The 25,697-nt window shown below is 46.7% G+C and overlaps 1 long non-coding RNA gene across 1 annotated transcript; it reads right to left on the bottom strand.

The window, feature by feature from the left end:
• Positions 1 to 1,032: 1,032 nt before the first annotated feature.
• On the bottom strand, positions 1,033 to 24,941 carry LOC106856553 (uncharacterized). Its single transcript, XR_015804698.1, has 3 exons — positions 24,810 to 24,941; positions 20,671 to 20,757; positions 1,033 to 1,307 (listed from the first exon to the last, which is right to left on the bottom strand). It is a non-coding gene; the product is annotated as an uncharacterized LOC106856553 (long non-coding RNA).
• Between the last annotated feature and the right edge of the window lie 756 nt (positions 24,942 to 25,697).

Genomic DNA, 25,697 nt, shown 5'->3' with positions numbered 1-25,697 from the left:
AGGAGGTTTAGGTTGGATATCAGGGAGAAGTTCTTCCCCTAGAGGGTGGTGGGACACTGAACAGGCTCCCCAGGGAATGGACACGGCCCCAGAGCTCCAGGATGGGGTGTGGATGGTGCCCTTCTCAACCAGGGCTTGCAGCTCCCTGTCTCTTTGGGAACCAGCAGCCATCACCTGCACACCTCCACTTAGCACTCCAGTCTTTTTCCACTTTTCCATAGCTTTTTTAACCCCTCCATTTGACCTCTCTCCATTCAGAGACCCCACTCTGAGCCCCCCAGTCCTGCTCCAGGCATTTGGGCATGGCTGGATTGGGAAGACTGAGAACTGCTCGTCCTTTCCACCCCTCCTCTCCTGCCGCTGCAACAGGCAGCAGCTGGAACGCTGCCTCCCTTTTATAATTTTATTTTTGGGAATAAGAAGGCAGTTCTGCTTGCAGTCTGGAGCCAAGCTCCTTGCAAAATAGCAGGCTGTACTCTGGTCAGCCCCGTGCATTGTCCCTACAGCTGTGTCCCATCCTGGGAACATCTGATGCTGGTGGTCACGTAAGGATGGGGAGGAGAACATCCCTCCTGCACATTTCCTTCGGCAGCCTGTGGCAGGGAATGCTTTTCCAAGGGGGCTGTGCTGATCCCTGGATGCCCATGAGGCAGTGTGAGCTGAAACCTTTTCCCAGATGCGTTTGCCTATGAAGGGGCTGCTCATCCTGACTCACAGGATCACAGGAGGTTCTGAGTTGGAAGGGACCTTAAAGATCATCTAATTCCATTCTAATTTCCCTTGCTACATGCCTCACAGCTGTGCATCCCACCAGATTCCTCCAGGCATGCCAGAAGTGGATGTGATGAGTTTTCCCAGCCTCAGCAGCAGCATGGGAAAAGCCCACTGCCAAAATCCACCACCTTCCCCAGGAGCTTTCATCATGCCTTTGCTCCCTTGGTATTTCCAGCAGGCAGGGAGAACTCCAAGCCACATTTCCAAGCTCTCAACCTGCCAGAGGCACAAAGTAGCTACAAAAAGTTGGCACAGCAGTGAATGTTTGAGCCTTCCCTCAGTTCTGGGGTACCACAGGGTGAAAAGAACCCTTTGGCAGGTGCAGAGTACAGAAGGTAAGCAGAAAGGATTTATTTCTGAGGAAAATGCACCTCCTGAATGGCTGTCTCCTCCTTCCCTACGTGTCCATCCCCACCAGAAATCTCAGGAATTTCCATGGCAGCGCTCTCAGGAAATCTCTGCATTTCTCCCAGACGTGTCTACAATGGGACATCGATTGCACAAGAAGGTCTGAGAGCTGGGGAAGGTTGAGTCTAGAAAAAAAAAAAAGAGAGACAAAAATCCTGAACAACAACGCTGCTTGGAAAAAGCAGTCAGAAGTTTGAAGCACATCCAGACCACTGCTCTGGAAATCAGGCTGAAAAGTCTTGTGACATCAGGATCTCTCAGGAGGTCTCTGCTATTTCCCAGCTGTAAAGGCCTGGGAATGTTGCTAGCAGCCCATGTTTGACTTTGGAAGAGCTGGAAAAGACAATGCTGCAGTGGCCAAGCAGAAAATCATAGAATCACTAAGGTTGGAAAAGGTCATGAAGGTTGGAAAAGAACTCCAAGGCCATCAAGCCCAACCTTGATCTCCACCTTGTCACCCAGCCCAGAGCACTGAGTGCCACGTCCAGGCATTCCTTGGACACCTCCAGGGATGTGAGATCCTCCCTGGGACCTCCTTTCTAATGCCTGACTTTCTTTCCATGAAGAAATTCTTCCTGATGTCCAACCCTGGCACAGCTTGAGGCCATTTCCTCTTGTCCTGTCCCTTGTTTCCTGGAGGAAGAGGCCAATCCTCCCTTGGTTCCACCCTCCTGCCAGGGATTTGCAGGCTGGCAATGAGCTTCCCATTGACTGGCAAGCTCAGAACTGGGAAGCACAAACCACAAATATCCTCCACAGATCATGGATTTTCCCTGAAGGTCCAACAGGCTCCTGGCACTGCAGTTTCACCCCCTCTGGCCTCCACAGGGAGCCCCAGTGGGAACTTCTGTTCTCAGACACAACTGAGAACAGACACAACACAAATTTCAAGCAGGGCATGTTGGAGGAGTTAAATATTTGCATATTTTATTGGGCACACACTTATTCTAAGGAGCTGGAAGTTCATGGAGATGTTGGAAAGCCATTTGTAAATGGATTGGGATGGTTATGGAATGGCACAATCCCTTTGCTTTTTCCCTTGCTCTCCTCCATCCAGAAGCTGGGACTGACCCCAAGCTCAGCCTGCAGGCAGCTTTTGCCATCCCTCCCCAGAGCCACCAGCACAAAGAGCACTCTGGTGTCGGGATCAGCCCCCACAGGTCCCAAATGTGGCCAGCACTGGGCTGAGCAGCGTCTCCCTGCCTCCCACGCAGATCCGGGATCCAGCTGGGAGCTGCATGAGCTCATGGCTGGGGTCTCGCCAGCCCAGCCCAGCAGGGAAGGCAGCACGAGAAAAAGGAGGGTTTGGGAGGAAAAAAGGAAGGGGATAAAAAAAAAGAGAGAGAGAAAAGGAAAAAGGAAAATGCAAGTGTATTTAAATAATTTAAAAAGGGAAAGGGGGAAAGGAAAGAGGAAGCGAAAAAAAGGGGAATGGGAAAGGTGTATGGATGTGAAAATAAGTAAAAGGGAAAGGGTGAAAGGGAAAAAGAGAAAAGGGAAAAAGAGGAAAAGGGAAAAAGGGAAAAAGAGAAAAGAGAAAAGGGAAAAAGAGGAAAAGGGAAAAGGGAAAAGGGGAAAAGAAACAAGAAAGGGAAAAGGAATAATGAACAAGAAAAAAAGAAGGAAAAAAGAAAAAACGAACAAAGGAGAATGAAAAAATAAAAGAAAAGGACAACAGGAAAAAGGAGCAAGATAAAATAGAAAAAAAAATAAAAGGAAAAAGAAAAAAGAGAAAATAAAAGAAATACCTTAAGGCCAAGTCCATACAGATCAACAGCAACTCCCAGAGCAGACAAGGAGAGGGATGGGGTCCAGGCCAGGGTAAAAGGAGCCTGTTCTCTGCTGAAAACAGTTCCCTTGCCAACCCCACAAACTGGGGGAAAAATCATCTTAACTTCATGCCTTTTGAGCCTATGAATGCTTTGAGCCCTGTGTGTATTGAACACATGGATGAGCAGGGAAATCTCTGGAGCCAAGGGGCAGGAAGGGAACTTTATGGATTTCAAGGAACTCTCTGCTCACTGCTGGGGATGTAACAACAGCAGCACCAGCTCAGACAATGAAGGATGCAAGGAAATAACCCATTAGTGGAGAGCCAAGTGTTTGTAGAGACCCTGCACGGCTGGGCTTCCCTCTGGGCTGGTTAAGACAAGGGGATGATGATATGTGGCCATAAATCCCTGAGTGAGAGTTGGAAGAGGCCCCTTGTTGATGTTAGGGCTGATGCCCTTGCTCTGGTGGAAGAAAAAGGAGAATTTTGTCAACAGCCCCAACAAGTTTAATCCTCCTGAGATCACTGCTCTGGTTCCTGCACACTTGGGATGGCATCATGGAACAGGATCCCACAGGAAATCCTATGGGGCAGCTCATCCTCTACTTCTCCACATCACAGCCAGGCCATCCAGGGAAAAACAGCATTACCAAAATCCTCCAAAACCACCGTTACATTGTCCAGAAAAATTCTACAAATTCGGCAGAAACGTGAGCTCAACTACCAAAACCCCACGTACCCTACCTTGGTACTGCAGCAGTCCTCACTCCACCTCAGGATAAACCTCTACCATCCTCTGGGAACTGGGAAAACACCTGCAAGACAGGATTTTATCTGAACACTCTCTGCGGGGTCCAGCTCAGAGGACACCCATGGAGGGGGACTGTACACCCAGAGCCAGCAAACAAAACTGGTGATGGCAGCACGGGGGGACTGAGAAAAACCCAACCCTTGTGTAGCCACAGCTCCACTGGGATCTTTCTGGGACGATTTTATGAGCGAGGCAAGGTGGAAAAGGAGATCTTTCTCCCAAAACCCAGCCCTGCTAATATCTTGAAAAATGTGTGAGGAGTGAGGCTTAAGCATGTTTGGAGCCATCTCCCATGAGAGTGGGAATCAGAGATGTGCTGGGGTGGAGCAGGGGGCTGCTTCTCCATGCATCCCCTCCAGGGATGTGATACCACCCTAAAGTGGGAGACTGGCATTAGGATGAGGCTTTTCCATCCTTCTTCCCTTGACTTTGCAGTTTTCTCCCCATCCCTTTTTAACTCACAGCGTTCCCACATTATCCCAGTCCTTAACCAGGCTGCTAAATGAGTTTTGATTCCCTTACAACGCTACCAACGTGGCTGATCCTCAGGAAACAAGCCAGTGACTCCTCCAGCACTCCCAGCCCTTGGCTCTGCTGCTTTCCAGAAATGAAGAGGTTGGTACCAGGCTGATCCAAGGCAGAAATTCGAGTAATTTCCTCCAATTAGTATCTTTTTCCTTTACTTCACTGACACCGTTTTCTGCAGAGAGCTTTTCTGCAGCATGTGGTGTCTTGTATTTTACAGGGACGGCCAAACACCTTCTTGAAATAGCCTAAGCTGGGCTTAAAGGAACTCAGCACTTTCTAGTAATGCTTAATCTAATAATACCTTAACATGGGAAAAACCTCAAGCTTTAATTTAGCTTTGCACCCTCTGATTCCCCTGGGGCCTTTACCATAGGAGAAATCCGCTTGTCCAGAATTCCTTCTGGAATTTGCGAGGCATGGGGCTGGCTCAAAGCGTGTCCTCAAAAGCTTTGCTCTTTGGCTGCTTTCCCTGTCATTTTTCAGATGAAACAATATTTTGCAGCAAATCAAAGCCAGGCCATGAGAGCCCAACTTTCCTGGCAGCCACTTGGGGTGTGAAGCTGGCAGGTATCTGCGCTCTGCTGGGCTGTGCTGGATGAAACACCCCTGTCCCACTTCTGATCCCACCCAGAGCTGAAAAACTGGCATCAGCCCTCCCTTAGCAGACAGGAAAAAACAAGTTTTTCCATGAAACAGCTTTAAAGCAAGCAGATCAGTGAAAGTCTGGCTGCCACGCTTCTCACGGGGGCAGGAAAATTCCCAAGCCATGAGGAGAGGGGGGAGATGCTGAGCTGGCAGCGAGATTTCCCAATTCCTCCCCCATCATGGCCACAGGCAAGATTCAGGCAATCCCCAGGGATATGTTACCAATGATGGGTGAAGGAGCCAAACGTGTGGCACTGGGGGGTGGCATGGCTTGGACACTGTCACTGTAGGTCTAAATGTCACCCTGATACAGATCTCTCTTCCCACCCATGCAGAAGATCCTGTTTCACACCACTGCAAATCTGAGTTTGCATTCTCTGGTGGCTGGAACAGACCGATTCAGCTCAGCTTTAATGTTGCCAGGTGTGTAACAGCACAACAGTCCTGCAAAGTTCTTTAAAATCCATTAATTTAAATTTCATTCATTTAAAATTCATTAAAATCCTTCTCCTGCCTGCAGCCATGTGGGTGCTGCTCAGTTCCATGTTCTCTGGGCACCAACTAAAACAGGGCTGACAAGTGTTGCTGAAACACACCAGCTTGGCCCCAAAATCCTGTGTCAAAGAGAGCCAAAGCCTCTCTCCTGACTCCTTATCATCCTGCTTTCCCATAAATCCTGCAGCTGCCCCTCCACTTCCACTATCATCAAACAGCAGCAAGGATAAGTAGAAATTTGTTTCCATGCGAACCTGATCCTATTCTGGCAATCCCCAGGGTAAAAAAGAAAGACCTCAGAGAGGGGTGGTGGTCACTCAGTGACTAAAGGGAGTTGGCTGGAGCCCTCCATCATCCCAGTGCAGAGCAGCAATGCCAAACCTTGCTTTAGAGCACCACTTTCTTCTGTAAAAGCTGCTTTTATAGCCCTTGATGGCTCAAGTGCTTTCCTCACTTATTTTTCTGCTGAGATTATGTTATTGAGGGGTTTGTTTGCCTGGCACAAAATGCTCACACAAAGAAAAAAAAACAAACAGTGGAAGCTAAAACTAATTTTTCTATTTCTATATTTACTTTTTGGCCACATGCTTCCAAAATAACAATTTTGGACACCTTGGGTGGGGACTGTTTGCTGTTACAGGTTTGTGCAGCCCCGAGTGCAGACAGGGACATCCTTCCACAGGGCCACAGGACCAACAGATCTCTGCCATGGAGGAGGAGAAGATAGCACAGCTTGATCACATATCCCTCAGATGAAGGGCAGCCAGGTGGATCCCAAAAGGGAAACCCAAGGGGCAGGAGATGGATGGTGGGAGGCATGGATGGTGCTGCTGATGGTGCAGTGACCATCTCAGCATGGCAAAAAACCTTCCCCCAGTTCAGCCTCCTCGTCCAAGGGATTGGCAGCAGGCAGAAAGCTGTCCAGGGAGTGGGGTGGCATGGATTTTCTGGGTCCCTGTTTGGGACCATGTCCTGGTTTAGGGCAAATTTTGGAGCCCCCAGAAAGCAAACCCCCACGACTCCTCCCCGCCACCACCGGGTTCGGGAAGAATTTCCTCAGAGAGGAGTGGAAAAAAAACCTGTTTATTTAACAAGCAAAATACTCCCCAGCACAGGAAAAAAACAACACCAGATGACAGAAAACTCTTTCACCGTTCTGAAGGGATGACAAACTCAGTCTCTCCGGCTCAGTTATCAGTCTCTGGCACTGGGGAATGGCTGCTGCAGGTCACAGAATGCAGACTCCCGCTGTTTCTTGGGGTTTCCCAGGTCCCCATCCAGAACAGGTCCAGATGGTATCCAGGAAAGGGAGAGGGGAGGAAAAAAACAGTCCAGGGAAAAAATTGGACTGCCTAGCTGAACTAACTAATAAGCAAATGCAAGGGCAAAGCAAAGCAAAGCAAAAGAGGCAGAAGCAAGCGAGCAAAGCCTCTCCTAAACACAGACCATGGGAGAGATGAGCCAGCTGATAACGAGACAAAACAAAGCTTCACTTCCAGAGTCAGTCCTGAAAGCACAGGACATAATACCAGGCACAAACAGAACACACGATTGGGGATACAAACACCTTAATGTGACCCTAGGACAGACCACATTACTAAGAGGAGGTGATGCTTGGCCTCTTTGCCTTTTCTTTCAGCACATTCCAGAGCTCTCTGCAGCGTTTGCTGTGGGCTCAGCTGAGTGCAGCTGGAGCCAAGCCCACTGGAAGATGCAGAGGTGGGACTTGGTTTAACACAGAAGTGCCAGGGGGGTGTTTTTAGAAGCCTTCCATTGGTTTTTAGGAGAACATGGACAAAAGGCAGGTCCTGGGCCAGCATTAAGGGATACTGGCACATTCCTCCAGCCACTCCCAAAGGTCTCTGGAAGAGCTCAGGGGAACTCAACCCCTGTAAGGCCAGCATGTGTTTCTTACAGGCAAAGTCAGGTTTGTCTCAATGCCTTGGCATTCCTCAGCATCACCAGGGAGAAGGGGCAGAGGGATATTTCTAATAAGCACTGACTGCAGGTTTTTAGAGCAGGGACTCTCTAGAGTCACTAAGCACTGCAGAAGTGAGGTACCTACTTTGCAATGTCCGTGACTTCACTGTCAATGACAGCCTTTTCTTAATTTTTTTTCTTGATTTCCTTAATTTTCAGGTTGCTGCTGAAGTCTCCCAAGCCTGCACCGTGCCAGACACTCAGCTGGGAGATCTTGGACCAGCAGTTTCCACTGGATCTAGCTTTTTTCCTTTGCTCTTGCTGCTGCTTTTGACCAGTACTGGGAAGGGCTGGATGGTTTTTGTCCCCCAGATTTTGCCTGCAGTCGCTCGTTTTCCTCTGATGTGCAAAACCCCCTCCTATTTCATATGAGAGGCCTCAGCATTTCATTCAGCCCCTGAACCTCTCACATGATTGCACTGGCACAGAAACCAGAAAAGTTTAGTCATGGCCTCTGTCCATCCTGTGCCAAGGAGGACAGAAATGAAAACAAACCCATTCAAAGCCAGTTGAGGGACTGAATCCCAGCCCAGGGCTAAGGAGCCACGGACACAATTAGCCCAGGAATGCCATTAGCCACACAGTACACACCTTTTCAGTTAAATAAAAGGAAACACCAGTTCAAAAAAACTGAAGTTTCAGGGCACTGATCAAACCAGAAAACCCCACAACTTGAGGACTGTTAAAATAAGTTTTTGTTGAGTATTTCACAATTTTCCCAATTTCTGTGAGCTCTGCCTCAAGGAGATGGCAATGATCCTCTCTCCCTGCAGCAGCTGATGATGGAGATCTATCTCATCTCCCTCTGGTCTCCTGCTCCAGCCTTGCCACTGCTGCTTGGGAAGCTGTGCTTCCACAAATAAAATAAGTCAAACCTATCAAAATCCTGATATTGCCTTAAAAATGGGAGTTTTAAAGAAAAATTGATGTAATCTTTGTTCTTCTTATTCCTGTGGGTGTTAGGGGTTTCATGCTGAAACTCTCCTATGAATCCGTCCCCAGGAGGACTGGGAACTCCCTGGGATTTCAGGGCAGATCCCAGAGCTGTGTGTGAAAACCGAGCAGCTCCACAATCCATGACTGCTGCAGCTTTTGCCCTCATTTTTCTTATTTCTGAAAGAAGAAACAGAGCAAAAGAAAAACTGATTAAATGTTTCCCTTGGTTTTGAAGCAGAAATTCCTACTCTGTCTGTTGACAACACCTGAACCAGTCACTGCTGAAATGAAATCTTGCCATTGAGCAAGGACAGGCAAAATCCAGGTTTCCCAACACCTTCCCCACCCCTCCAGCTCTGTGCCCAGGTCATTGTGCTGGAAGGCAAGGCTGCAAATGTCCACTGTATGAACAGCTGTGGACTAGATGTGATTTTCATCAATTCTATTAAAAAAATCCCTGCTTTTTGAATGCCTTTGAAGGTCTTGAAAAGCTTCAGTGATCCACGTGGAGGGTCAGACTGCAGGAGATGTAAGAGGTGGATGAGAGCTGGGGGGACTAACATGGATAAAATGCCAAGCTGAGCTAGACTGCCATGAAACTCCACATGATGCATCACAAAAGAGAGGAGTTTTGCTCCAACAAGAGGTTCACAGAGACCATCATCATCTTTTGGGAAGGAAATGAGTGAGGGAGGAAGTTCTGGAGTGGTAAGTGGGCAAGTCGTGATCAGATAGAACAAATGAATGTGGGGAGAAGTTCACTGCAAAGTAAGAGCTTGCATTGGTCAAAATGATGGGGAAACTCACATGGAAGGAGAAGCAATCCAAATCTCCAGCCCTTAAATGGATAAAAATGCTGGGATACATTGGAAGCAACATCAGGACAGATGCTGTCCACAAGCTCTGGCAAGGCAGAGACCACAGGATTGATGAGCTGTGGGCAAGACACTCTGCTCCTTCAAGGACATCTGGAAGAACTGGTGTCCAGAGCTACTGCTAAACAAACATGCCATCTGGCTAAATAACTTCTCTGGAAAAACCTTCAGGATATGATCCAGCTGTGGCCATTTAAGGGGAAAAAGAAAAAGAAAAAAGGGGTAAAAATTGTGGGAGCAGAACACAAGCAGCATCTCAGGTCTCAGGAAGGTCTCGCTGCCCAAAGCCTTGTGGCAGGGCTAAATGGTGAGTGTAGTTGGAACTAAAATCTAAAATTAATCTTTAATTAATCTTTAATCTTTAGTTAAAACTAAAATAAACCTGCAGCCTTAGAATCCCAAGTAGAGAAAGGCTGCATGCTCCTCTGGATGGAATGATGGATCATTCCCAGGGTGAGGAGTCCCATGGAATATTTGGGTTTCCTACACTGCACTGATGGACCTTGACTGCCCTCCCCTTTCGAAGAACAGTCTTTTGCTGCTTAACCATGCAAATAAACCCCAAATATAGGATTTTACAAGTTCCCATTTTAACTTGTTGTGCTAGCAACATGCCTGAAACATTCAAGCCCCAGGGAATCTAACCAGAAGACGTTGGATCCCAGAAATCAGCAGCTTCTTTTCAAGCAAAATACATTATTTAGGTCTAAAAGTTACATCCGGAGGAGTTTATAGGGTGCAAAGTGTCCTGGTACTTGTCAGATCCATGGCAAACAGTGTTCTCCTTCCTTTGGGGGGACAAGGGACACTCTGCAGTCACTGCCATCCCCTTGCTGCTCTTGTCCCCAGCCCTCAGCCAGGAACAGCATACGGGGCTATTCCCATGTTAGGAAGTGAGCTGTTAGTTCACTTCTTCTGGCCAGCACTGATTCGTGCAATTTGACACTGATGAGGGACAGAGGCCTTGCACAACACACTCCATACTCAGCAGATCTCTCTGTCCCTTTGTGCTCAGTGATGGCTGCTTAGAGTACTTAGAAAGGCACGATGCAGGCACTGATTCTAGTGGGAAGTGGACCTGTTCAGGGCTTGGAACAAGAGGATTTTTAAGGTCCCTTCCAACCCAAATGAATCTGTGATTCTATAATTTCAGAACCACCCTCTGAAAAAATAGATGTAAGATACTGCTTTGAAGCATTTCCTGGCTGGTAAAGGACGTGGCTTTGATCTGGGCTGCATCACAAACCAGCCCTGTGGGGCAACAGAGCTGGCAGAGCCTTCCTAACTGGATTCCTCCAACTTCCTAACACTGGATGAGCTGGGCTGTCCCACCAGCACTTGCCTCCAAAGAGGCACCTCTGAAAAGTGGCAGCACAGGGCATGTGGTGTGATGGGACCATCAGAGATGTTCTGCTCTCCTTCCCTTCAACCTGCAAGGAAAATTGCTTCCGTTACCCAAAATATTCCAGCAGCAGATGTGGCTTCCAGGCCAGAAAGACCACAGAGCTTGGGAAGAATTGTCCATCACTTAACTGCCCATAATGAGCTCCAGAGAGCCCCAGCTCAGCCCCAGGCGTGTCAGGAGGGAGGGATAAAGGGCTGGAAGCTCTGGGATCAGGCTCTTTGGAGGTAGGACATCCACACTTGGCCCAGGGCAGACGCTTTGATCTCTCTGTGAAAGCATTAATGTGCAGAGCGGAAATATCTGGTGGTCAGCTGGGACAACATACAGCACAGCTGGGGACTCTGGAGGAATCTCAGGCTTTCTGAACTCCTCTGAACACTTCCTTCTTCCCCCCTCCATACTCAATTTCCTTTTTTTCCTAAAAAGTGTTTCTTTTCCCAGGGAGAGATATCAAGTTCATGATGTAATAGCTTGTGGTAAGGGCTGTTCTTTAAGTCAGAACAGTCAGTCTCTGCAGTCAGAGAAACATGAAAAACCATGCAAGAAGTATCTTTAATAAAATCAGTCTACTCTCACTCAGCACAAAGAACTGATCTTTAAATCCAAACTCTGCCTTCAGATATATCAACCCCAAATTTGCAAACATCATTTTTGTGTGCCCAGATAATTGTGCCCGGGTTAAAACAGGAAGTTTTGCATGTTTTACTCTATTTATTGCATTACTGAAGAAATTCCTCTCTGTGAGGGTGATGAGGCCCTGGCACAGGGTGCCCAGAGAAGCTGTGGCTGCCCCTGGATCCCTGGAAGTGTCCAAGGCCAGGCTGGACGGGGCTTGAAGCAACCTGGGATAGTGGGAGGTGTCCCTGCCCATGGCAGGAGGTGGAATAAGATGAGCTTTGGGGTCCCTTCCAACCCAAACCATCTATAATTTTGGTTCATTTCACGATTAAAGCTGCCCAGGAGCTGGGCTGACCATTACCAACCCAAAAAGAGAAATTAAGATATTACAGAGTCCTTCAAAGACCCTGGAAGTTAAATGCCTGTCTAAGCTGTATGTGCAAGACTCTGAGACTGATGGAAAGAGAAAGAAGCAGCCCCCACAGGGTGAGCCAGTCTTTCCAAAGATAGGTGGGAAGAAAGTATACTTGAGCCAGCTTGCCATTCCCTTGGGAAGACAAATCCCACTTTGCAGTATTTGATGTTTTATGTCAACAATACAGTAATTTCCAGAAACCTTTTGCCTTTTTTTTTGCAACATCTGCAACGTCTTTGGGAGCTTTATGGAAGAAAGGACCTCTCATCCATGAATCATTTGGAGGAAAGGGGAGCCCTTTGGACATGGGGATGTGGCTGGTTCACAGGGCTGCTTGGAAATCTGGAAATGCCATTGCCATGGAAATCCACTGGGAACAGTGACCAGTTAGGTCCTGAGCCAAACCAGGGCAAGTTTTTTGCCCAGTGAGTCTGATGACCATGTCTGTGAGCCAAGAGGGGAATTTGACAGGAATGTCACCAGAATGACAGCCACAGAAATTGCTGGCAAAAGGCACAGAGCCAAAGGAGTGGAAAGAAGGGAGAAAGTCCCCACAGAGTCTATCCCACGTACTCCCTTCCCATCAGCAAGTGGATATTTAATAGGCTGGGGCCAGATAGGGTTTTCCAACCTACTCCTTTTCATCCCTTGAAGAATACCACAGGCTGTCCTTAATTCAAGCTTTCCTGACAGAAATCATAAGTTCAGGTTACATGGGAACATTGGGACTGAGGTTTCAAGGCACCCAGAATCTTGCACACAACACACATTTTTGCCAGGCTGAGGGCCTGAGGCATTTCAGTTACATCCAAGATTTGGGAGAGAAAGCCAGATTTTTTTTTGCTAAAGTTCTTGCACTTCTGGAGGCCTGAAAAACCTGCAAATGGCCTCTACAAGGTCACTTCTGGACACTGGGAGAAGGAAGTGGCAGGGAGCAGTGACTGCCCTGGGTTTGTGGCTACGTGAAAATGATATTTTCCATGAGATGAACACATCTCTCCATCACTCCTGGTGGTCCTCACCTCGACCAGAAGCTCAAGGCTATCGAATAAAAGAGGTGGAGAGACAAACCACAGGGCTGGGTGGGCCATCTGAAATGAGATTTTCAGCCATCCCTTACCTCTGGCTCCTCATCCTGGGGAAAACAAGGGTGTGACAGCATCAGGAAAGGCTTCCCATGCCCAGGTGTGTGACTCCCATATAAAGTGTCTGGGGCACAAATTTTCTGCAAGATGTGGTATTTTGCATGCTGGCAACATCTCAGTGATGTGAAGAGGAGGGTGTGAAGTCAGCTAAAAGCACTGGGCCATGTGCAAAAGAAATCAGGGGCATGGATTTTTCCCTGGGGAAAAAAGAAAACCCCAGCAAAACCCAGCAGATCTCAGAAACAGAGGTTTCTTAGGTAAAGACAGCCCTGAATATCAGCACAGCTGATATGTTGTGCAAATCCTTACCTCCTCCTGACTTCAGTCAGAAATTATACCTGAACCTAAGAAACCTCAAAAAAATTTCTAGGACTTAGGGCTGGGGTTTCATTCTTTTGATGGAAAATAAAAAATAATAAAATAGTTGTCCCTGGGTACATTTGGGAGCACTGTGAAGATGTGGATAAGTGTCTTTATGCAATCCACTAGCATGAATTACTTCTTTGTGGCTCAAAGAGCAATCTCCAAAGTTAAAAACTGGTGTTTTTGTCAGGACAAATTCCTCTTGGCTTTGAATGGGAGCCCCAAAGAGACGGAGAGTTCTATTTACTCATGTCACTTGACCTCAGTTTCTCCAGAGTTTTATTAACAGAACCCTGTTCCCATGGATTTGCTTTGAATAGCACATCAAAAGTGGTCCTAGTGGAGGAATTAGAACTATATTTGGTTGCAGAGGAAACTGTTTTTCCTAGAAAGCTCATGGAATGAGCTTTCAAAGAATGGAATGGATCAGCACAAACATTTGGTAGGTGACACTTGAAGGAAGCAAGTCGGCACGCTGAATGTTAGCACGTTATCTTAAACCAGATTATTCTAAACCTGGGTAACTGCAATATGGGCAAAAGCTGGAGGATGGAGTGCATTTCTCAACCCTTGGAAAGGGCAAGATCATTCACTTTAGGATCTGCTTTACACGAAGCATCTAATGCTCCTGAAAAAAGCAACATCACAAGCACAAAGGCCAGCGTGAAATGTCCCCAAATTCGTGGATTTCCATGGGACTGGGGAAGCCGCCGGGCAGGTCTCCTTGAAAAAAGGAACAGCTCTTTAACAGGCAATTAGAGCACTCTGAAAGCTGCAAACCCAAACAAGCAAACCCTGCTGCAGGGTTGTCTGTCTCCAATCCCCCTCTGTAAATCTGTCCTAAAGCACTGAGTAACTCCCTCTAATTCCTTACAGGACATCTCCAGGGCAGGCAGGGTTTGCAGATTCCTCTCCAAGTCAGACTCCACTGCCACAGATTCCTGCTTGGGTGGTTCCACAGATATTCCAACCCCATTCCTTCTGTTGCAATCTGGCTGCCCAGACCTTGCCATTCCATCCAACTTCACCCAGATGGAGTCAAAACTCTGCTGGCAGTGACATCAGACTCTCCTCTGGATAAACTGGTGTAGAGGCCATGCATGTGCTGCAAAGATACACTTCTTTACCTGAGCAGGACCAAAATAAACTGTCTTAAGTCCTTTACTACTCCCAAGCTGGGCTTTAAAGTTTGGAACAATCTTGGTAAGCTGCTAACTGTGAATAAATTAAAAAAATATACATGTATTATTCATCTCTCTCATCTTCAGAAAGTTAGAATTTTGGATGGAGTGAAGCTGTTGAGAAAAGAGTTTTGTGCAGGATCAAGTCAATTAATTTCCTGTGATGCTACAGCTGAAGAGAGCACAAGTTTCAAGAGAAGGAGGAAAAATTCTGTTTCCTCAAGGAAAGAGCAAAGTTTTAAACAGGACAGAGTGGATGCTCCTGAAAGAGATTTACAAGGCCTCTCCCTACAGCAGGCTGGGATCTGGGAAAAACATTGGCAAGACAAAATGGAAAACACAGGTAGTACCTGCTGGACCTGCTGGATGCTGTGTGGGAGTTCTGGGACCAGTGTTCATGGTTTCACCTCCCTTTGATTCCCTGCACCAGCTCTGGAAAATAATTGCTGTGTCCATTGCCAAATCCCCCAGGTTATAATAGGAGGATTAACAATATCCCTCTGACTCTGTATGGCATGGAGCCTCCGAGTCAGTGAAACTCCCCTGGGTGAAGTCAGGTACATTTAATAACAGATATAAAATCAGCAACATTAATTTACTGCAGGTTCTTATTGCCAGACCACTTGGATTGTGAAACAGGTTTCTAAAGGGACTCTCACACCAGTGAAATGAATGCATCCTTATCTCTGCAAAAAGAACCACTCTCATGTGGGATGGGAGGTACAATTTTTGGTCTCTGGAAAGACCCAGTATTTTTCTATAAGCTCCTAGAAAGGCAAACAAAAGGAAAACTGTGGAAATTATTCAGTGAATTGCTTAAAAAACCACCGAGGAATATCAGTATAGTTTGCTTTAGTAAAACTGATTTTTTTTTAATAGCTTCTCAAAGATGTAGAAATAGTTTTGTGCACTAAGCAATAGAGCAGACTATTAATATACTATAAAAATCACACAGTCTATAGCATACTGAAGCAATATTTTGATAAAAGCATCTCCAGCAAAAAGGCAAAGCACCACAAAAAAAAAAAAAAAAGATGAATGTTTTGACAATGTCAAAACAAAACTTGTTCTGTCAAAGCCATGCCAGCCTAGAAAAACTCAGCTCCCTTTCCTGGCTGCAAATGAAACATCCAGACATTTTTATCACAATGCCTCCCACTTGAGCCAGATTCCTGATCACTGATCCATGAACACTGATCCTGAGACAGATGTTGATGTGCAGTTGCAAAACTGCAGGAGCACATCCCAGCTGTCCTCCAAGAATCCACAGCTCCCTGCAGACCACCAAGGATTTGTGCACAAGTGACAGCAGCACCGAGTGGCCTTGCCCCATGAAAGAGCTTCCTTGAGCTTTCAGGGGCGATCCGATCCTGGTGCTCCTGATAGGATTTGCTTCCTGCTTGGAGACTCTTCCTAACCTCTGAAACACCCTTCCAAAGGATAGCGTGAGGATCCCAAAGCAGAGTCATTCTGCTGGCCACAGCTCAGCTTTGCAGAGAGCAAATGAAATCCAAAGCAAACCCTTGAGCATTTCATGGAAAGATTCCCGCTGGCTCCAGCAAGCTTTCATTTGGATTTTTGGCTTGCAGCCCAACACACCCAAGTTCTCCAGGTGGGCTTGGGGGTTAAGGTCACACCTTGGCTGCAGGTGGAAGCAGTCCCAGCAAGAGGCTGGGAGGGATCCCTGCTTGGCACACCAAGGAAAAGGTGACTTAGAACACGACATTGTTTTCGCCTTTGTCATGCAAATAGAGCTCAGCAGCTTGGAACAGCTGCGCATCTTCCTAAAGGCAAAAAACCGCTGGAAGCCACTCCACTGGAATATTTCACAAAACCCTACACCCTGCTCTGTGTTCCTGCATATGTGAGCATAATATCTGCTTGCCCTACATGTCGTAAGCTGCACACGTATTTTTTATTTCCTGGCAATCCTGGAAACCATTAATGACCTCAGAGCATCACAGATGGTCTTGCTCTGATTGAGAAAAAAACCCACAAAAGCAGGAAAATTTGCAACACCTGCTTAGAGCCCAGCAGTCCAGAGGGACCCAGTTGCTTTGGGGACAGTGTGGGCTGGGACAAAACCTTCAGGGAGCTCCCTCTCCGGGCAGAGACTGTCCTGTGGCTTTCTGTAAATACGCCTGGCTAGTCCACGCTGAGATCTGACAATTCAGAGGCTAATTGTGGCTCCTTGCCCCTGGTGCTGTGAAGGAAGATTCGTGTTGTGCTCATTCTCTCATCAAAAGGGATATTATGGCAGCAGCTACATCTGGGAGATGGGACTGCCTCTGTATTAGACAGCTGACAATCCAAACAGCTAAAGGGAAAAGTACCACCCCGTTTAATTGCTGGAAAATTGAGGCAGAGAGGAGTTTAAAAGGTAGGCTTAAGGTTGCATGGAAAAACCTCTGGCAGACCATGATCTGAACTCGCTGTCCTGAAAGAAACCCACATCCCATCCCAGGCTATCACTCTGACCCCCAGCATGACTCCTGCACCGCATCCGTCCTCCTCAGGGTGCCAGCAATCCCGGGGAAACAGCATTTCTGGAGAAGAACTAAAGGGTGGGGTGGGGTGAGACTGACTACGAGGGAATTGGGGATTATTATTATTATTATCATCATTGTGGTGCTTCAGACTTTTCTTTGGTCTCTCTCCATTTTCAGCTTTAAAGATGGAGGAGGAACTATGGCTATCAGCTCTGAAACTTCTCCCTGGCACTTTGACTGTTGTCCTGGCTCTGACCCCTCTTGGAAGCAGAGCTGGGAAGACAGGAATGAGCAGCTGTGAGCAGCACAGCCCTGCAGCTTCCTGAGCTTCTCTTCCTCTCTACAATTGATACAGGATTTAGGAGGATACAGCCATCCTTGGTCCTGACTTCTGGAGCAGATGAGCCCCTTTCCACCTCATTAGAACCTTTCTTAGACAGTCAGCTCATCCAAGGAGGCATCGAAAAGCAGCCAGAGGAGCCATCAGCCCCCACATCTGACCAAGCCTCCTATTTCTTGTTTCAAATTTGCTTCTTGGGGGCAAAACCCCATCCCTTTGACCTCTCCCACATAACCCCAGGCAGTGGGTGCTGTCACTGCCCAAACAACTCCAGGAATTTCACAGCAGAGCTCTCCCAGACTCAGTCTTGCCACTCAGGATTGTTGGTTGTTGGGGATTGCTGTAACATTTTAGGGCCTCACCACAGAGCTCTTTTACCTCAGGGATGTCACATGGATTTAATCATCTCCCAGTAGCCACCCCCAGTTCTCCCAACAGCTGCACAGAGAGGAAAATACCCACAGCAATGAGTCAAACAATAACAGTTCAAAACTCCCAAAGTCTAATTCTCTCTGTCATTTGGGGCTTTTTCCCAAGTCTGCTGACTGCCTGGGACTCTTCCCACTCATCTAAAAGGTTAGGGATTGGCTAAATACAATTAGGCAGGGACTGCATCCCCACTAGCTGCTGAAAAGCATCTGTCTGCAAGGTGAACATCTTGCTCACCACATGCCACAGGATTAATTCCTGCTCTCCCTTCTCCTCCCCACCTTTCAGACCACACTGTACAACACAGTCCTCCACCAGAGCATTAAACTTCTTTGGGAGCTTGGGTTAAAAACCCTCAGGGAAGGCTTTTGGTCATAGCTTGGGGTTTTTGTTTGTTTTTTTTTCTGGGTTTTGTTTCTTCTTTTCTAATTAGAAAAGCCCTCCACAGCAATTCACGGTGATGCTCATGAATTGCATGAAAGCAGCCCGAGGAGCCAAGGAGCAAAAAAGATAAAAGTGAGAAGCTGAAACCAGGTGTCAGATCCTTTTGTGAAAAACGAGGTCCAGTTTCCTGGTAGATTTTAACAAGTTTAATAAAAGACAACAAAAGACAATAAAGCAAAAGGTTACAACGGCCCAGTGTTTGGCATTCTGCCAAGAGCATACCTTAACTCAGAGAACACTTCCTTAAATGCATCAACCTGTTGCATATTCATGAACCTTCGTGCATAATTCAAAATCATCCCCCTCAACCTCTAAATCAACATTTTTACTTTTTTTTTTTTTCCTCTTGTGGCTCCTTCTTGTCCTTGCACTCCCTGCTAGCGGAGATCAAAAAATCTTTTCCTTGGAGTTCTGGTGTTTGTCACCCCGCCTTCATCCAGGAAAGGATAATCCAAGAATGTGAAGAATTTTCTGATTATCTTTTTACCATTTTTTGAGTTAGTTACGTAAAGAAAAGCTTTTCACACCACCATGTTATAGTCCAAGAAATATATTTATCACACTATTATGTCTAAAAGAAACTACATTCATTCAGCAAAGCTCTCCAACATTCTACATATAGCATTCATTTTAATATTTGTGAAAACCCAATAATATAAGATGTACTTGTAACACTGTGGAGCCTGGGATCTTGCACAGGGAGCCACGGGAAGGTCAGCTCTGCCTCTGGCAGTGATGGTAAAGAGCATCCTCAGGAGAGGTGATTTCAGCTCCTGGCTCCAACACGAGCCTCCTGCCTGACTTGGCCAACTCCATCTTCTCCCCCTTTATCCAGATTTTCTTTTGCTGTGCCTTGTCACTGTGTACCACAAGTTTTATGGAGGAAGGGTGAAGTTAGGCATGTGCCTTCTGGGTGTTGTTGGATCATGGCTGTGCTCCCCAACAGCTGCTGGGTACGTGCCCAAGGTCTGCCTTGCTGGGAAACTGCAAATGCCCCTTCAGCCCAATGAGAATTCTGGCTCTGCTTAGGTTTTTGAAAACCAAATAATTATTAAAGACATGCCTCAGCTATTAGCGTATCATTAATCAACATATCACAAATAAAGAAGCTTTTTTTGCTATTTCTCTCCAAGAAACTATTCTAATTGTTCATGACTACTTGGCCTATATTCTTGTAGATGTGCTTTCTTGCTCCGTGTTTTTGAATGCAGCTTTTCCCACTCCCCTCGTGAAAAATCTTGTTTTGTCAGAAAAATAAAATGTGTTTTTACTATAAAGGAATTTATCTATGTTGGGGAAGAGGTTTTTTTCAGGTCTGGAATAAATTTTCTAGTTAGGGGAAAGGGAACACATCCCAGCACGTGCAGTGCTAACCTGGGGAGCAGGATAAATTTTGTTTTATCCGTCCAGTGGCATTGAGCAGCACTTTAAAGGAGTCTTTCCAAACCCCAAAAAGGGTTGGGGTTGACTCAGATTTTGGCTCTAGAGTGCCCTTCTCTGCCCCCATTTTCATCTGGGAGAAAAACAAGCCCTTTCCAGGAATATTTCTGAGATGATTCCTATTATCATGGTACAGAAAAAAACTGTTCTGAAAGCAAGACCCCATTTGGTGTTGATTAGCCTGAATACTGACAGTGCAATCAAGGCACCGTGGCCACTGTGGTGAGCCAAGGAGTGCACCCAGAGAGCAGCTATCAGCATTCCTTCAATGGAGAAATGGCCATCTTGCTGGGAATTGGGCAGCTTAAGGGGTTAGAGCAGGTGTGAGGATGATTTCAGCTCTGTCTCCTGAGGAAAGGAGGCTCAGGGGAAACCTTCTCACTCTAAAACAGCAGCCAGGCAGGGATTGGCAACTTTTCCCAAGCAACGAGGAACAGGATGAGAGGAAACGTCCTCAAGTTGTGCCAGGAGAGATTTCTGCATGGAAAGGGTTGTCAGGCATAGGAAGGGGCTGCTCAGGGACGTGGTGGAGTCTCCATCCCTGGAGGTGTCCAAGGAAGGCCTGGACATGGCACTCAGTGCTCTGGGCTGGGTGACAAGGTGGGGATCAGGCACAGCTTGGACTCGATGTCCTGGGATGCCTTTTCCAACCTAAATGATTCTGGGATTCTATGATTCTTTAAACTGACGGGAGGCAGGTTAAGGTTATGTATTAGGAAGAAATCCTTCCCTGTGAGGGTGAGGAGGTCCTGACACTGATCCCCTGGATCCCTGGAAGTGTCCAAGGCCAGGCTGGATGGGGCTTGGAGCAACCTGGGATAGTGGAAGGTGTCCCTGTCCACTCCCCATGGCAGGGAGATGGGCTTAAAGGTCCCTCCCAACAAAAACCATTCTGGGATTCATTCTGGGATTCTCTGGCTGCTGGTTTGGTTTCACAGAGTCAACCCGGCCACAGCAGCCTCAGTGGAAGTGGTGGAAGGTGTATTTGGGAGGCCTGTTTCACTCACAGCCACCTGCCTGTTGCATCTCCCCTTAATGTTACTTTTCAGGTGGGATACCTGGAGCCCTGGCTTTCCTTATTCCAGCTGAGAGAAGGAAAGACAAGGATCTTGTAGATAGTGTGACCTTACACCAACAAATCCTTCATTTTCCTTGTTCAAAAGGGACATTGGTCTCACCAGTTTTCAAGCTGTTCCCTTCCCTGGTGTTTCATCCTTCCCTTCCACTCTGGTGTTAAATACCTCATGGTTAATTCCAGCTGTGACCTAAAAAAGAAACAGAACTATATTCACTTTTTATGCATTTCTTTCCCTGCTCCTGAGCCAGCAGGCAAAGCTTCATGAGCTGAGGTTTTCCCCTCCCATCTCCCTCGTGCCCTGAGTTTGCAAGAAGTATTTGCCTCAGGATTTCACACACTCAGCCCACGAGAGGTGCTTGGTCTCTTACACAATGCACATGATGCTGTCCAGGTCTGCACACAGTGATTCCCTAGAAAAGTGGAGCCAGGAATTGCATCTCAGCTGATAGGAAACTGGTTCCCATCACTTTCCCTGTGCATATCCCCAGGGAGAGATCCAGGGCTTCAAAACCAAAGCCAAAAACCAACAGACAGGAAGAAGAGTTTCTATTTAACAAAGAGAATGCTCCTGAGTCAGGCTGGGGTGAAGAGGAGGAGGGAAGGGCCTTTCCAAGACTCTTCCATGGAAAGGGAAGAGCCCTTGGTGTTAACAGAGCAGCCTTTTGTCTCCTTCCCTTTTAATTTCTGCAGGTTCTTTGAATAGAGATGAACATAAGTGACAGACACAGAGCTGAAGGCTCCCTGGCAAGTCTGCTGCCTTCATATTTCTGTTTCCATCATCACAATCCCAAGAAAACCCAGATTTGCACCTTTTCAGCCATGTGTACATTATTAACAGGGCCCTGGAGATGCACAGCTTCTGCCATAAAAGCAAATGCCAGCTAAGAACAGTTAATTCTATTGACTAGGAGGGAGTAACAGCACTTATTTTTGTTAGCTGGCAATATCTAACCCTTTAAATGATATCAGATGGGCATGAGTCAACAACCTTGCCTCCAATAACAGGCCACTCAGACTGCCTAAAAATAGATTTTACTTTCCCTCTTTCACATCAAGCTACAAACAGCCAAGGGATCTGCTGGGGACAGGCACACACTCTCTTCTGGAACAAGGGGGTATTGAAGTAGCTGTAATTGCCTCTAATCCCTTCCTGCCAGAGGGACCACTAAAAATACAGGAGCCACCGAGTTGCTTTAGCTCTCAGTGTGGCTGGGTGGTGCAGGAACAGGGAACAGCAGCCAAATTCTTCCTATCTCCTCAGTCTCAGATAGAAAAAAAAAAAAGCTCCAAAGCAGATGATAATTAAGCCCTTAATATTTCCACTAGATTTCAAACAGGGTTATTTTTACCACACTGATGTGCAGAGCCAGGAGCTGCACAGACTGGGAGAGGCGGCTCTGTGCTGCTGCTGACACAGCTGGAGCCTTCACATCTAGGACAGGGAGGACTTCAACTAAAGTCGGCTTTTCATTCAGATTTCAGTGGGTTTTTACCAAGCCAGGTGATATTGAGGGTATTGCCTTTTTTTAATCAGCTACAGGGAGAAGCTGTATCAACTCCTTTTGAGAGGATACAACATTTTGTAGTTGGGACTCAAGAAGAGGCCCCTGGAGGAGTGGAACTGAAGTACAGCCTTTCTCCAAGAAATGGGCTCAGTCACACATGGCCTGTGGCCCTCTGGGCTAGCCAGCAGCAAGAAAATGAAACAGCATTCCTCAAACCAATGGAGAACACAACGCTAGGCAGAGGAATCAACCTGGGCTAAATTCTGGTAGGAATTCTGATCCAGTAACCACTTGGAGCCTTCTTGTTCAACCAACCACATCATTACATGCCCTCCTCCCTCAGCACCATCTTGATCTAGTTGTATTACAAATATTTCAGACAGGAGTCACTCACTTCCTTTATCTGCAAGTCTCAGTGTCACATCATGTCATTGATCAGAGGTTGAAATTTCCAATCTCTTGATTAAAATAAATAAGAGAAATATAACTTACCAGTTCTTTTTTTTTTTTTCTAATTCTTGTAACTCTACAACCTAATGACATGGATTTCAGAGCCAGGAGAAGAAGAAATTCTTGCTTGTGAGGGTGGTGATGCCTGGCACAGGGTGCCAAGAGAAGCTGTGGCTGGCCCTGGATCCCTGGAAGTGTCCAAGGCCAGGTTGGACAGAGCTTGGAGCAACCTGGGATAGTGCCCCTGTTCACGGCAGGTGTGGAATAAGCTGGGCTTTAAGGTCTCTTTCAGTATGATTGTTACTGTGATAACTTTGGGAGAAACCCAAATATATTCAGATTTATCTGAAAATACCATGTTCAGATTCCATCTTTTGCACAATAAACAGAGGCAGGAGCATTCAGGCAAGTTCACAAGAGGTCTCTGCTCCCACACTGTGTGCTGAGATGAACAGGGAAAGTTTTATGTTCCTCTGGGGTCTCCTGTTGGGATTTCCCTTCTTGTCCTTAAAGAGAATTCAGGGTGGTAAGTGCTTAAAACCTGGCTTGATCTGTGGGATTCTTCAAAAATCCTATTGTTACTCTGACCCTGGTCCCACGGAAATTGAGATTGCTCACCACTTCTTTCCACAGAAGGGCAGTTCACAGGGTGAGTGCTTTGGAAAAAATCCCATCCTCCATCTCACAGCTGCTAAAGGGTTATGAAAATCTTGCTCCCTGTTGCAAGCCATAAGAGATGAGATATGGGAAGAAACGTCCCACAGAACCTGGGAATGATGATAAGGAGGAGACTGAGATGATGGAATTAGGTCAGAAACTTCCTATTCCCTCATCATATGTCGAGGGTAATGAAGGTCCAGCTTGTACCACAAGGCTGCCCTGGGGTAAACTGTACAGGATTTTGCAACATGCCACAAAAAAATTCCCAGTAAGCGAGCCAAGAAGAATCAATCCTTATGTACTGGGGCAGGGCGACCAACTCAGCCGGGAGTTGAGTCATCCCAACCTGTTGAATGGGACCCAAAGGTTTCCCCACTTGGGTTGACAGAAATAGACACATTTTTAACAACTCTCTGATTGCAAGGCCAATTTCCTTCTGTTGTAGCTCAGGGCAGGGTCATGTTGCACCACAGAATATAAATTAGTCACAGTTCAGAGCCTGTGAGATAAAGTCGTATTTCTCTGCATTTGTGCTTTTCTCCTTTCTACAGGGTGAGTTTGAAAAACAGCTAAGATTTTCTGCATTAGTCAGAGATTTCTGCAAGACCTGCACAACGAGGAATGGGAGATCCAAGCTCTTAGAGAGTTGTGCACACATTGTTTGTGCATCCAGAGTAGACCTGGGCCTTCCATGCAAGAAGCAGATTAATTTCTGCCTGATTGTGTTGGGAAATCTCAGTAGCCACCTCAAGAAGGGGAAGCCCCACATTGCTGGAGATCATCTCCTCCAGCATGAAGGAATTACAGAGCCAAGAAATCCTCAGGGAGGTGTGGCTGGCATGGAATTCCTCACTGCTGTCAGCCCTTAGAGCTGAAATGAATGAGCAGAATCCACTCATGCAATGCTCTAATGTAACACCATGCATGGAATAACAGTGCTCTGAGACACCGTGCTCCCATCTGGAGCAGATCATCCCACCCTACTGTAGGATACTGTCTCTCCTGGGATTCAGCACTGTCCCCCACGCTCAGCCCTGACACTGGGCACTGTTATAAATTCAGAGACTAAGGCCAGAATGAAGCATCACATTACCACAATCAAATAACAGTTTTAATCCAGTTACCCTCCATTATGCCTCTCTTTCCATCTTATTCTATAGTCCACAAGGGGTGAGGAATAACACACGGTGAAACATAAAATGCAATGCACAAAGTCAAACACAATACAAAGATCAGTAGAAATGTCATCTTGTTTCATTCCCAACTAAAACCTTTTTCCTCCCAGGTTATTATAAACACACAATTACTTTGGAAGCTGTGGACTGACTCTGAGATCCACAGATCACCACAGACCTACATAAAGGAAAGGAAACAAATACCTAAGGAGGAATACTGAAGGAAGGAGCAGGAGACAGCCCCAGGAGGAGGGAGACAGTCAGACCTCTTGGGGCACAAGAGAGCTGGAGGCTTTCTGACAAGGAAGCTGTTTGTTTCTTTTAAGGTCATGGCAACAGAACATCACGGACATGGCGTGCAAGTAAATCACAAGTTTTCCAAGGAATACCTCTCTCCAAATAATATAACCAATTTCTCATCTTAATGGAAAAAAAGCCCCAAACCTAACCTGCCAGGCCAGAGAGACAACACTATCTTCCTCCAGCACATCTTCTGTTTTTCCAGAAGCATTTCCCAGCTGTAATTCCAAGGCAGTGAGTCCTCTCATCCTGGGAGTTGAGCAGCCTGTTCTTGAGAAATACAAATCACAGATAAGGAGGTGACCCAGACAGTTCTCAGAAACAGTAAAAACCCAATGTTTGTTTGCTTTCAGCTGCTTCCTCCAGGCCATCCCCATGGCTGCTGCTGGGAACTGATCCAACAGTTTCCAGCTCAAAGAAAAGCCATTATCCCACAGCGGCTTTGCAGGTAGCTCTGGTCACCCTTCCTTGTCACAGTCCAGGAATCCCCCAAGCCTGGACTAAGATAAAGGAATTTCAAGGAAATGGGAATGCTCCTGCAGTCCTTGGCTGGCTTCAGTTTCACAGAATCCCAGGATAGGTCAGGTTGGAAGGGACCACAGTGAAGGTCTGGTCCAGCAGGGTCATCCCGGAGCAGAGGGCACAGGATTGTGTCCAGATGGCTCTGGAATATCCTCAGTGAAGTGTCACCAGCTATCCTGGTGGGCTAGTGGCAGAAAATATCCTGACATGAAGTGCAACACTCCTGAATACCTGTTTGCATTGCTCCTTTATTTTCCAGCTCCTTTTGGCCTGGCAAACAGGAAGAAATGTTATAGCTATCCCATTCTCTTTTTATGGAATCATTTCAAGTGACTTCTGGAATCACTTCAGGGACTTCTTTTGGAAATAGTTACAGAGGGGTAAATCCCAATACCGATAAAATTGCTATGTGGGAAAAGTGAAAACCACATTAATCAGCAGTTTAATTAAATTGTGGGGAGGCAAATGATAATTAGGAGAGGTCATTGATACACCACATGCTGAATTATTCTGTC

The sequence above is a fragment of the Sturnus vulgaris genome, chromosome 7 (assembly GCF_052056855.1).
Source record: "Sturnus vulgaris isolate bStuVul1 chromosome 7, bStuVul1.hap1, whole genome shotgun sequence".
Lineage (NCBI taxonomy): Eukaryota > Metazoa > Chordata > Aves > Passeriformes > Sturnidae > Sturnus > Sturnus vulgaris.
The sequence above is the reverse complement of the archived record's forward strand: the minus strand, read 5'-3'. Positions and strand labels throughout refer to the sequence as shown.